A 12327-nucleotide genomic window follows, 5' to 3' on the forward strand; every position below is an offset into this window, starting at 1 on the left:
CGTGCCTGCAGGGGGCGCCGGGCGCGGGGCTGGGCCCGCCTCGGCGCCTGCGGGTTTTCCCGCAGCACGGCCTGGCTGTGGGGCAGCGCTGTTGATCCTGAGGCCTGTCGTGCTGGGGGGTCTGTGGGGCCATGGCTGGTGCCTGCCATGGGGCTGGGCCCCTGCCCCAAGTGGCACCCTGAATGGCACCCCGAGTGGGACCCCGAACGGCACCCCGAATGGCTGAGGGCCGCGGCTGCCTCCTCGCAGTATGGTAGGTGGCAGCGAGAGCAGGCAGCTGGTGCTGGCGCCAAGTGCCCCCTCAAGGGTGGGGAGGAAACAAAATGGGTCCTTTCACCTCTGGCACTCAAGGAGATTTGGGGTGGGGGAGAAGGACCCAAAAGGAGGACCCGGGAGCACCCCTGGCTATGAAGGAGATTTGGGGTGGGGAGAAGGACCCGGGAGCACCCCTGGCCATCAAGCAGATGTGGAAGGGGAGAGGGTCCAGGTGCTGTGGCTGTGGGTTGCAATGCCGGAGCTTCCAGCGTGGCACTGGGCTCAGTAGTGGTGTGGGGAGTATGGTGCAGGCATGCTTGTGGTAGCTCCTTGGGACATCGGGGGAATCCACCACCGTTTATTACTGCTGCCTTCGCTGATGACAGTGGTTTTGTGGTTTCTAGAGACACGCTCCTGTCTGTTTCCATGATAGAAAGGCTCACCTAATAATTTTTTTCTGGGCCATTGTACACTCTATCCATAATTCAGATAACTTGCAGTCCCAGTGTTTTCACCATGATTAGTTTAGATTAGAAAGTATTATATACATTGGTGTTACTTCTAGTATGCTTGTTTCAGTCAGATTTCCTCAGGTATCGGTAGCAGTCTGGATTCAATTAGCAGATACACAGGCAGGAGAAAAGTGAAGTTTAAATGCAAAGTGGGGACCTGTAAATAACATTCCACTGTTTAAACTTCGCAAAGATTGACTTCAAAATATGCCTGACCTCATCAACTACTTTGATCAATCATGTTGCCTCTGATGTTCCCCCAGCCCCTTTTATTGGTGGCAGCTGACTTTGTAGCCCACCTAAGCCCCCACATTAACAAGAATTATTTTCTACTTTGTGACTGTTTGATTTCTTAACTGTGCTTTAGAAGATGATAGGGTGTGCAGAAGACAAGTCGCAGTATTTCTTGATAATCTGAACACAGGAGTTAGTAATCAGGACGCAGATGGACAGAGGAGGGCACTCTGATCCTTAAAATACAAAAAAGCCCTCGACCAACATTAAACACACTACTTGAAGCAAAGATTCCTTCTCGAGATTTTTTTTTTTTTAAAGTTCTTGTCATTACCTAAGCACTATTAAAAGGACAGAAGAATATATCTCAGCACGGGTTGTGGGGGTGTGAGGAATGGAGCATACAGGGGTAATTCTAATAACTTAATGCTGATTGAAGCAATCCCAAAACAGCTATAAGGAGATGTGTGGGTTACACCTTGGAAAAATGCAGACTTGTGGCTTATGACTGTCTTTAAAGGAGAGAATTGGATGCTTCAGTGTAAAGGAGATATTTCTAACTCCTTCGTTGACCACTGTTGATTGCAGCCTAACAAGACCATCTTGACAGGCTAGAACTGCATTGAGGTCAGGGCTTCCCAAGTTACTGTAAGTGGACCTCACTTCACTTGAGGTGCCCTACAAGGCCCGGCACCCCTGCACCTTGTGTCTAGCTCCTGTGTGGCTTGTTGAGGCATCCCAGCATCAAGGCACTGTTGATTTGCTTGGCTAAGCTGGCCAGGTATGCCCCAGCCATCCATTTTTATAGAGCACAAGTACAGGAGATTATCAAGGTTGACTTGTAGACAGCTGTTTCCTTAGGTTCATCAGCTGTACTGTGTGAGCTTCTTACTCATGGTTGACCCCCTGTTCTTGGGACCCCATGTTCTCTTTTTAGGGACAGCTTTCTTGAGTTTGAAATACAAGGCACTTGGTCTTGAGTGCTGGCATGATCAGCAGCAGAGCGCTCCAGCATGGTGAACAGGGAGGTTTCCCAGACCAGAGGAACCTCATGGGAGCTGAGAGCTGTACCAGCAACACCCAGCTCATGCCTCTCGGCACCTGAGGAGAGCTAGGCGGGGCTAGGAGCAATGTAGCCAAGTGCCCTGCCCCCCTCCCCCATAAAGGAAGCCCTTAAAGAGGGCAAGCAGCTAGGAGGACTGCCATTAGGGCAGCCAAACAGGGCCTGGTGCTGCAGTTTGTACAGAAGGGTGTGCAGGAAGGGTGCTGAGGCCCTGCTAGCCTGACCAGGGAGCAACGGTATCCACTAGACAGAAAACTATGACTTCTTTAAGCTCTGCATCCGTGTCAGCTGCAGCTGCCCAGACAGAGCTCCAGTGGGAGCACATAGCCACGCAGGTGCCAGGCTGCGGAGTATCTGAATCTTCCAGGCTTTTGTGCAAAACCATGTCAGCATGGGCACAGCCTGGGTTCCTCCATGCCCTCTTCATCCCTGGTATTAAACCAGCTGTATAAGTTTCTCTGGAAAGGTTTGAGTGTAGTGGATTGGATTGAAATATTTAAAGAACATGATGGCAGCTCTAGTCTTTCTGGAAGCTTCCCTTTAATGAGACATGGGTTGTTGGTTAGCTTCAGGCGAGTTGACCTTGCTGAAACTTAATAATTGGAGACATCCCAGAAGGTTGCTTAAAATAACCTAAGGTGGCAGCCCCTTCTGGCCTGCACAGCTGTTTGTTAAGGTGGCCATCAGGCATCCACAATTACATGTTTTACCTTACTGTAGAGCAAGCAAAGAGGAGCGGGAGAACTGTTCTTCAGACACAGCGTCCTAACCCTGAGCATGGAGAAGCGATGGGCTGGAAAATCTTCAGCTCTTTCTGTCAAAACAGCCCCAGGCCTGGGTTGTTTTGGAGCATACATCCTGTGGGAGCCACGCGCGGCTAACCCTGCCAGACCAACCCCATGTTCTCCCCTCTGCGTGCGCTTGCTGGAGCAGTGATCGCATGTGCTGCCCTGAGCCCAAGGCTCCTGGAAGGCCTCTGGCAATGGGCATGGCTTCCATGGCGCATCACCAGCGTGCTCATGCGTGTCTGTTTTCTCCCGTTTCCTTTTCCCTTTGTTACATTCCAGCCCTGAAGGATCAATTGGTATTGTTTAACCTTTATGGGAGAAGAAAAGAAGCAGGTGCCAACAATTTCTGTCAGGGTGCAGGTGATGCATGAAATATGAACTGGTCTGTTGGCAGCTTTGCCAGTGGATACTGGCCCTATGTTCAGAGTCAGAAGTGTCTTTAATTTCCTCTTGGGCTCTGTGGTGTGTTCAGATCATTGAGAATTTAAGATGTGATGGGCTTTGCACGATTCTCTTGGGGTTTTGGTCTTGTTTGTGTCCCCACTCCATATTGAGTTTCCTATGGGATGCCTGAGGGACAGCAACACTGGCTTATCTCAGCATTCACAAAACACTAATTTTTCCTAATTTTCTGACTCTGTAACACATTTTTAAGAGGAATTGAATCTAATGTGGAACCGAATGTTGAAAATAATCTAATACGGACTCCAACAGTATGTTGAGAAGACAGGTATAGCGTTGCCTCAGAGGTTATATGAGTGAGATATGAGTTGGGAGGGGTATGAAGAATGTGTGACAAGGCACGATAAGTTCAGTAATTGGTGCCAGAGGCTCTTCCCTTAAGCAGTAAATACTTGGGTCCTCTTGAGTCCTGTATGGGTCCAGATGCCAAGGGGTGTCTGTGTCCCTAAGTTTCTGTAAGTGATGGAGGGTGAGTCTCTGGAGCCATCTTACTGAAAGCCATATAGAAACATCATGAAACAAACAGCTCATTATCCAATCTAGGCAGCTCCTTCAGTACTTGTGTCAAACTGAAAGACAGCTCTTGGATTGGGGGCATCTATGTCATTCCAGAAATCAGAGGTACTGTCCTTTAGAAACAGTCTGGAACATCTTGAAAACTTACAGAAAGCACTGAGTTGAATGTCTGTATCCTCTTCCCTGAGATGTTTTTTTTTTTTTTAAAATAAATCAAAATGGATTATGAACGAAATCCCATTCATCTTGAAAGGCAAGTGTAACCTAAAGACTGATGAGTGAACTCCCAGGTACCTTTACATTTCATAGAGTCAATATTTGTTCTTTCTCCATTTGTAACCCCATTACTCTCTCTAGGTGGGCAGGAGATTTCAAAGGGGGACCATTTCTTTTCCTTGATTAATGCATTAATGCTAGTGGTTTGTCATAGTAAATTATACCTACTATCACAACCTGCTCATGCAGGAGAAAAAAGAAGACAAAAATTTATGACCAAATTGCTCAGAGTCACAGTTTCTTACTATTTTAAACAAAGCAAGCCAACTTCTGCTCTTCATTACTGTGTGAACAGTGACAAAACTGAGGAGAAAATGTGATCCAATATCCTTTGTTTTGCAAAACCCCTTTAGAAATCATAACATTAATTTCCACTACACTGGTTCAACTGCGTGCCTTATTATTGCATGAAGATAGGTGGGAGACAGAAAGTACTGCTTCATTTTATGTCTCACTTAGCTTCCCCTGGCTTCACAGCAGGGCTTTCACCTGAGAACCAGCCTTCACAAGCTTTGTGTCTCTGCCACCTCCTCCACAGAAGCAGCAGCCGCTATGGACACTTGCTTCCTAAACCAGCTGAAGAAGCCCTCATGTCTCCTAGGTATTCATAATATTATTTGTGGCAATCTTCTTTTGGTGAAAACCAAACTGCCTCAAATCAGCACTTAGGACTGGGACTCTTTTTAATGAACACAGCTGCTTTTCCTTTAATGTCAGAAGGTAGTTTTTGCAGAGGGAGGACTATATGGAGGCTAGTTGGTGTGCTGTGTTGCGGTAGATTCAGTGAGCTGAAAATAAACTATTTTACCTGTCACTGCAAAAAAGGAGAAGGTGATTTGGCTAGTTATGTATGCCCAAGATGGCGTTGGCAAGTGAAGCAAGAAATTTTCAGCAATGTAGTAATAAATATGAAAGGTACTCCATGGGCAACAGCATCTCAGGTTGGGAATGACTAGGGAAGGGCTGTGCATGAAATTGCAGCCAGGGGATTACTGCAGAACAAGGTAGAGAACAAGCACCAGAGTGACAGGCAGGGGAAGACTGGGAGGGTGATGCTGGCTTGTCAATCTATCGCAAAGTACTGATCCAGCAAAAATCCAAAAGGGCTTGAAAGCTGAGTGGGCTGTAGTCCCTTTTTACCTCAGCTGAGGTGTTTCTGAGGCAAGTTACTTTTGTATAGAAATGCCACCTTTTATACGAGGCTGATGCAGATTCCCATTGCTTGCAACCCCTAAGCTAATGATTAGCATACACACACAGCTCTGCACCTAACACTGCTTTCAGTTCAGACAGTGCCTAGCCTGGTGAACGAAGACATTTGCAAATCTCTTGTAAGCTACTGTATAGTCTCCTTCCTTCCTCTGCTTTCTTTGTATATGGCCCAGTAAGTAACGTCACTGCATTAGGTATTAGCGATGTGTCTTTGAGCCAGGTGCCCAGAGACAACGAATGCAGTAAAATTTCAGTATGAGCTTTCTTCAGTGGGAAGTGTCTCTTACCCTAGAAACAAGTTAACTGGAGTTCCCTGATGCTAGTATTGTGGCTACAGAGTGCAAAGGTTTGAACGGTTTGAACTTCAGTGTCTTTGGAAGTTCCTTAGGCTGTTTTAGATTGCATAATCCAGCACTGTCCGGAATGCCCAGCACACCTGGACTGTGTCACTGGGTAGTCTCTTGAGACTGTAAAACAAGTAACTGACAATATTGTTGTCCTGAGTACTTAAATGCATGTGGAAGCATACAGTCACTCCTGAAATAGTCCTTTCAAACAGAAAAGAGTAAAAAAAGCAGAAGAAAATGTATTTTTAAGCACATGTGAAAGGAGAATATAAACCTGTTCTTCATGCAAATGGCAGACCTATTCCATTGTTGAATTTGCACTGAGGCCAGTGAATTTACACTTGGGATTAATTTTACCCATTCAGCAGAAAGGCATTTCCTCTGATTCCCTTTGATTTCTTACCAGTTTGTGATCTGTGAGCCAGACTTTTTTTGTGTGATTTGCTGTCTGTACAAAAATGAGGGAAATACCCTGTGCCCCTAGGCAAAGATAAGCCTGAGGCGAAAGCTGATCTGTCCGTGTTATGCTGGAGATTTGCTTGCTATATGTTCCTCACATGTTCTTCAGCTCTGCCTTCTGTTAGACCTGTCCTTTAATATAGAGAACATGAGCAAGTATTAAGCTTCAGTGAAATTGGTTTTCTGTAATTTAGAATTGTTCAAATCCATCCATGATCAGAGACATGAGGATGGGAGGGACTTAGAGAGATGTGGTGTTGGTTCACTGTCACAGGAGAAGATAGTCCTGGCCCTGAACCTGGGGAGCCAAGAAGATTTTTTTCATTGACTTCACCAGTTCAAACTTGAGCGCAGTTTATACTGGATGCCCCTGTAGGAACGGTCTATCCTGCTAACTGCTGTAAATCGATGGGAGCATGGCGGGTAGCAGCCTGGGCTGTAGCTGTGCTGGAGTCTGGAGGTAGGACTGCAGGAGGCACTGTCATTCCTGGGCAGCTCCAATCAGGCATGCCTAGGTAGCAAGATGGAGAAGATGCTGTAACACTGGCAGACAGTACCAGTCTGCCCTGTGGGTCCAAGGTTATTTATTTGGTTCTTAGCCCATGCCACTGTGTCTTCGCCATGACTATTAAGAACTTCTGAAACACTGGTGGGTCTTTTAGCACACACCATCTGGCCATGTTCCGGCTATGAAGCTCCAAAGCAGGATTCCTTCCTACCTGTTGGGAGTGGCCCAAGTCCCTGCCAACTCCCAAGCCATGCTCAGGAATTGTCTGGATGCCAGGTGGCCTATGTCAAAAGTGTGCCAAGGACTAGTCCAACAGGTAGCTGTAACCAGATGGGTTGCAGTGCCTGTGTCCACACCCTTGCTTGGTTCCGCTTACTACTATAGACATGGATGTTATGCAAAGGCTTCATGGCTATACTTGAAAATGCAGGTTTTGGGAAGGAAGGTCTTTGGCAATGAAAATGGCTTTCCCAACCTAAGTGTCTAATGTGAGTTATAACAGTAGTTGCTATAAGGATGGGGTGTGATTGTGTGTAGAGGATGTGTGTCCATGAGGGACAGGAGGATCTGGGGGAGTGCTGAAGGTCTCTTTTGTTGTTCTTCACGCTACTGCGCTTGCATGCCCTCAAGGTGGAGTCCATAGTACTAGTGAGGTTTGGGATAGGTGCCGGTAGTATCATTTTAAGGTTGAATATTGAGATTATTCCTGGTTTGTATCAAATTGCATCATGGCATGTTTCTTCCACAGGACAAGCAGAGAACTTCCAGATGAGTAAATCAGAGCAAGAGTTCTGGTTCCTGTGGAAATGAACAACAATGTAAGTTATCTGTGAGGGTTGGTAGTATAATGGGAAACAAAAGGGACACAGTGGAGATCAAGATTAAAAGGAGTCTGTAGCCTGAAGTGACTCTCTCACCTACACAGCAGCAGGATAGAGACAATTCTCCCTTGGTTACCATAGGTGAGATAATAGAAAAAACATACCCCTGCTCACATTGAACCATCTGGGATGTCTCTGGTCTTCAAAGCAAAGACCATCTAGGTCAGAGGTAGATATCTGCAGGTGTAAAATTCATCCTCTTATCTAACAAGCACTCTTAGAGAGCTACAGAGTATACTAAAGGAAAGATAGCAGTCGCAAAAGAAAGCCAGTATGTACTGTCATCCAATTGATGGAGAAATCTTCCCAGGAAAACTGTTAGGAGAGGACTAATGAGTCAGGTCAAGTGGGAAAAGCATTTCATCTTACAGATAAAAGACAGTGCATGTCCTGAAGGTCTTGGTGAACTTCAGGGTCTCAGCTGGGTGCTGTATGCCCACATAGCAAAAAATCTCAGGGAACAACATCCAAACAGGCAGGACAGATGAAACACAGGGAAAAGGAAGGATCCAATTCACAGCTGAGGAACTTTGAACCTTGAAATTCTTGTCTCTTGAAATCCTTATGGGACTCACAGGGGAGTACAAAGATGAAGATGATTCCATATCCCTGGAGTTCTAGTACAGTGATTATTCCAAGAACATCCTGTACACAAGGCGCCAACTAAATCCAGTCAGATATCCCCAGATAAAGCACCAGACTGTACAGTATCCTCTTACATAGAACATGGCATCACTATACTGAGGAGAATGCTAGCTGAGAGAGGTTTCAACATCAATTACTTGGTGCAGACACAAGGAGAAAGTTTTCTGCTTTGTTACAGGTCACTTTGTAGTCTCTAGATATTTTATTTTTGACATTTTTGCACATTGGAGGATTTTGCATTACTCTGTACATTTCCCAATGTTTTAGTGGGGTAAGTGCATCAGTTAGGTCCTTTGCTCTACACATAATTATGTTAAAGCAACACTCCCACTCCAAACCTGTCCCAGTATGGAGCAAAGTCCCCCAGGTTTGTATTTGTTTTGTAAACTGGTGTGATTGAATGATGCAAAATGTGAAAACTTCAAAGGCTTATCAGTTTGAGTATTCTGCACAGCTGTTGTTTAACATTGAATATGAACGCAGGGGAAGATTTTACTTGTGAGATACTTGGTGTTGTATTGCAAAACTACATTATGTGAAGTCCTGTGCCTTCAAATTGATGAAAGCAAACAGCACTTACTTCCATGAGTAACCCCATCTGTTTCTGTAAGACACTCTAAGGGGAAAGATTAGGGGAAAAAAAAGAACAAAGAGCTGTACTATGCTGGGAAGCTTTGCTATTTTATATTTGAAGCTCTGTCCACACAGTTTAGATATATTTCTGTAGGTAAAAATGCACAGATACTTTGTCACAGAATCACAGAGTCACAGAATGGTTGGGGTTGGAAGGGACCTCTGGAGATCATCTAGTCCAACCCCCTGCTAAAGCAGGTTCACTGAGAGCTGGTTGCACAGAGTTGCATCCAGGCAGGTTTTGAACATCTCCAGAGAAGGAGACTCCACAGCCTCTCTGAACAACCTGTTCCAGAGCTCTGTCACCCTCAGAGGAAAGAAGTTCTTCCTCATATTCAGGTAGAACTGCCTGTGCTTCAGTCTGTGCCCGTTGCCCCTTGTCCTGTTGCTGAGCACCTGGATTCATTCTAGGTATTTGGTGATCTCGATTCATTCTAGGGCTGATTTTTGGTAATGCTTTCCTGTTTTTCACTAACCCTGCACCACTGCCTTCTACCTTGCTGACTAAACCATCAACAGCTTGAAGAAGGGCTGCTCAGTAGAAAAGCCAGACCAGGATTAGCTTTCAGCTAGAGAACCGTATGTAGGGTTGAAGCCATGTTTGTTTATACAGTCACAAGCAGGTTTATTTGTACAAATGTGCTAGGACTAGTCTTGCTTTGTGAACCCTAAAGAGCCTGGCCCTGTCCTCTCGACACTTGCCCTTAAGATACTGGTAGACATTGAGAAGGTCCCCTCTCAGTCTTCTTTTCTCCAGGCTAAACAGCCCCAGGTCTCTCAGCCTTTCCTCATCAGGGAGATGCTCCAGTCCGCACATCATCTTTGTAGCCTTCCGCTGGCCCCTCTCCAATAGTTCCCTGTCTCTCTTGTTATTATTTTATATTCATTTACAAGGAGGCAATGTGGCCAAGCGGAAAGAGCCCTAACCAGACCTAAAGACTGAAAGTGTTTACGTTTTCCTATATATGACAGTTTCCCCTGGCTGACCTTGAAAAAGTAGTAACCTCAAACATATGACTGTACTTCACCCATGTGTGAAATGGCAGAATGCAACAGTGGTCTTTTGGGGAGTGCTTTGAGACCTTATGGAAAAAATGGGAAGAAGTAATATTACTAGGGTTCACAAAGCAAGGCTAGTCCTAGCACATTTGTACAAATAAACCTGCTTGTGACTGTATAAACAAACATGACTTCAACCCTACATACGGTTCTCTAGCTGAAAGCTAATCCTGGTCTGGCTTTTCTACTGAGCAGCCCTTCTTCCAGCTGTTGATGGTTTAGTCAGCAAGGTAGAGGGCAGTGGTGCAGGGTTAGTGAAAAACAGGAAAGCATTACCAAAAGTCAGCCCTAGAATGAATCGAGATCACCAAATACACATGAAACTGGGAATCAATCTGAGTCCATTCCTGATTACCATTTATAAACTGGGTGATGTTGGGGTGACAAAACAGGATGACAAATTGCTTCACTTATCAGTGCCTCAGTTTCCCCAGTTACAGTTGCACTTAACTGCTTTTAAAGAACTCTGGGAATTTGCATGCATGTTTCAGACATTATGGGTTTATGTATAGCAGAAGGATAGGCTCTGCAAGAGACAGGAGTATGGGAGGAGAAAGAACAGCGCACCTAAGTATCATAGTCAAAAAGGACAACTGAGGTACAGTTCTCAAGCATCCTGGACTAAAGCCAGGTTGGGATTCAAGTGCCTAACTTATGGTTTAGCTGTGACTGGAGGAGTACCCCAGGAGGTGGGACTGGTTTGTGTGTCTTGGTGCTGAGTGGCTACAGCACTGGTTTCTGCAGGGGAAGCTGAGGGGTGCTGACCTCAGGCCTAGGCTCTGTGTATGTAACCAGGTGCTATGGACTTCTTCACTTCTTAAGCTGGACATATAGACCCCATGTGCTTTTTGCCATGAGCAGGAAAGTATTAAAGTCCAGCTCAGACACAAAGCTCTGTGTCTTCCAGAAGGACAAAACGTTTTTAAGTACACCCAAATGATGTATCTAAAAAAAAAAAGTAGTCATTCTCCCTAGTTACTCTGTGAGAGAAATAAACCAAATAATCATTCCTCCAAGCTAAGATGTATTGCTGAACTGCCTCAGTACTGGCCTATTCCTGCTTCTGGGTGGCTTTGGGGACAAGTATCATCATCTGCATTATTACCTGTCCCCAGGAGACATATTTAAAGGCATGGCTGGATTTCAAGGGCTGTTACTCCGAAAAACAAAAGGCCATATTGGTGTCCTCTTGATTCATGTTTACCCCATGAGACTGCCCATGGAGAGAGGCCATCCTTTGTCTGTGCTGTAGTTGGGACAGGTGGCCTCTTTCCGTTTGAAACACACAGCTGATGTTCCCACATGCCCTAAGGAATAAGGGCATTATGGAGATGGGCTTTAACTGAATTGTCTGTTTCCCAAAGACGGATCTATCTATCTATATCCCTTTGTATATATGTTTTATTTTTTCCTCATCAAGAGCTGCTTTCCTTTTGGAAGGCATCTTTACAAACTTGCTTAAATACAAAACCCTCACATTACACTGATGTAAACTTCTTCCCCTCTTCTTTGACTTTATTAGCAATGACCTAAAGGGCTGCTCAAGCACACTTCCCATGTTTAGCCTTAAACTCGTTGTCACCAGATTTTTTTCCTTCCTCATATACCGAGTCAGCCAAACCTAATTACCCTTTAATCAGTAAAATCAACACCTGCTAACAGGGTGGGCTCTTTTCAGCAAATAGTGCTTCCCTTTTCCAGAGCACTGATAAATTTCCAGGGACCCTATTGTTTCTTTGTCCTGCTGATAAGGATCTTTGATTGCTAATCTGGTAATGGGTATGGTTATCTCTTGCCTTTAAGGCGATAGTGGTGAATCTTCCCCTTGGCAAGGGTCGCAGAAATAAGTGAGACAAGATTTATATATAGATGCTAGGAGCCAAACGTCCTGATCTTTTCTCTTTAAAACTTAAGTCAAAGCTGGAAAGTATGGGTCAGAGAGGTCTGACATGTGAATTAAAGTCTCAGGTGAAATGAAGAGTAAGGCAGCCCATAGAAGCTCCTAGTCTTTGATCTTGCTTAATCAGCCATCTGCAAAAAGTAAAGGTGGCCGGATTGTCTGCAGGGAGGGACTGGGACTGGATTGTACAGAGCCTGATGGACCTCAGGGTACGTCTGTGCTGTGAGGTCTACCCAGAGCCACCACTGTCCTTGAGAGGAGACTCATCTGTACCTTCACTGTAGATCCTCAGTGCGTGAAGAGCTGTTTGTGGGAAGGAGGGGTGCTTAGATGCAATTCAGGCCAGACCAGCCTCTTGTTCACATGGTCTGGGTGAATGGGTCATGGACAGGATTTTTGCTCAGATTCCAGATTTCCCATGCTACCCTCATCCTCAACGTGGCTGGCAGGAGATTGAGCAAATGGCAGTATGGACAGAAAGCCAACAGGGCTGCGGGACTTACAGCTGTCCTTGAGGTTGGCTTCTAGCACACAGATTGTCCCAGGACAGATTTTTGGTGGAAACAATGACCGTGGT

At 45.5% G+C, this 12327-nt stretch overlaps 1 protein-coding gene across 2 annotated transcripts in view; it reads left to right on the forward strand.

Annotated features, from left to right (window-relative positions):
* The first annotated feature begins 83 nt into the window (after positions 1–83).
* EVA1A (eva-1 homolog A, regulator of programmed cell death) overlaps positions 84–12327 on the forward strand; it is a 224367-nt gene continuing 212123 nt past the window's right edge. For both annotated transcript variants that reach the window (XM_040597726.1, XM_040597727.1), the window contains exons 1-2: positions 84–253; positions 7381–7450. The gene's annotated coding sequence lies outside the window, so the exon portion shown is untranslated. The remainder of the gene's footprint in view (positions 254–7380; positions 7451–12327) is intronic.

Source organism: Falco naumanni, chromosome 6 (assembly GCF_017639655.2).
Source record: "Falco naumanni isolate bFalNau1 chromosome 6, bFalNau1.pat, whole genome shotgun sequence".
NCBI lineage: Eukaryota > Metazoa > Chordata > Aves > Falconiformes > Falconidae > Falco > Falco naumanni.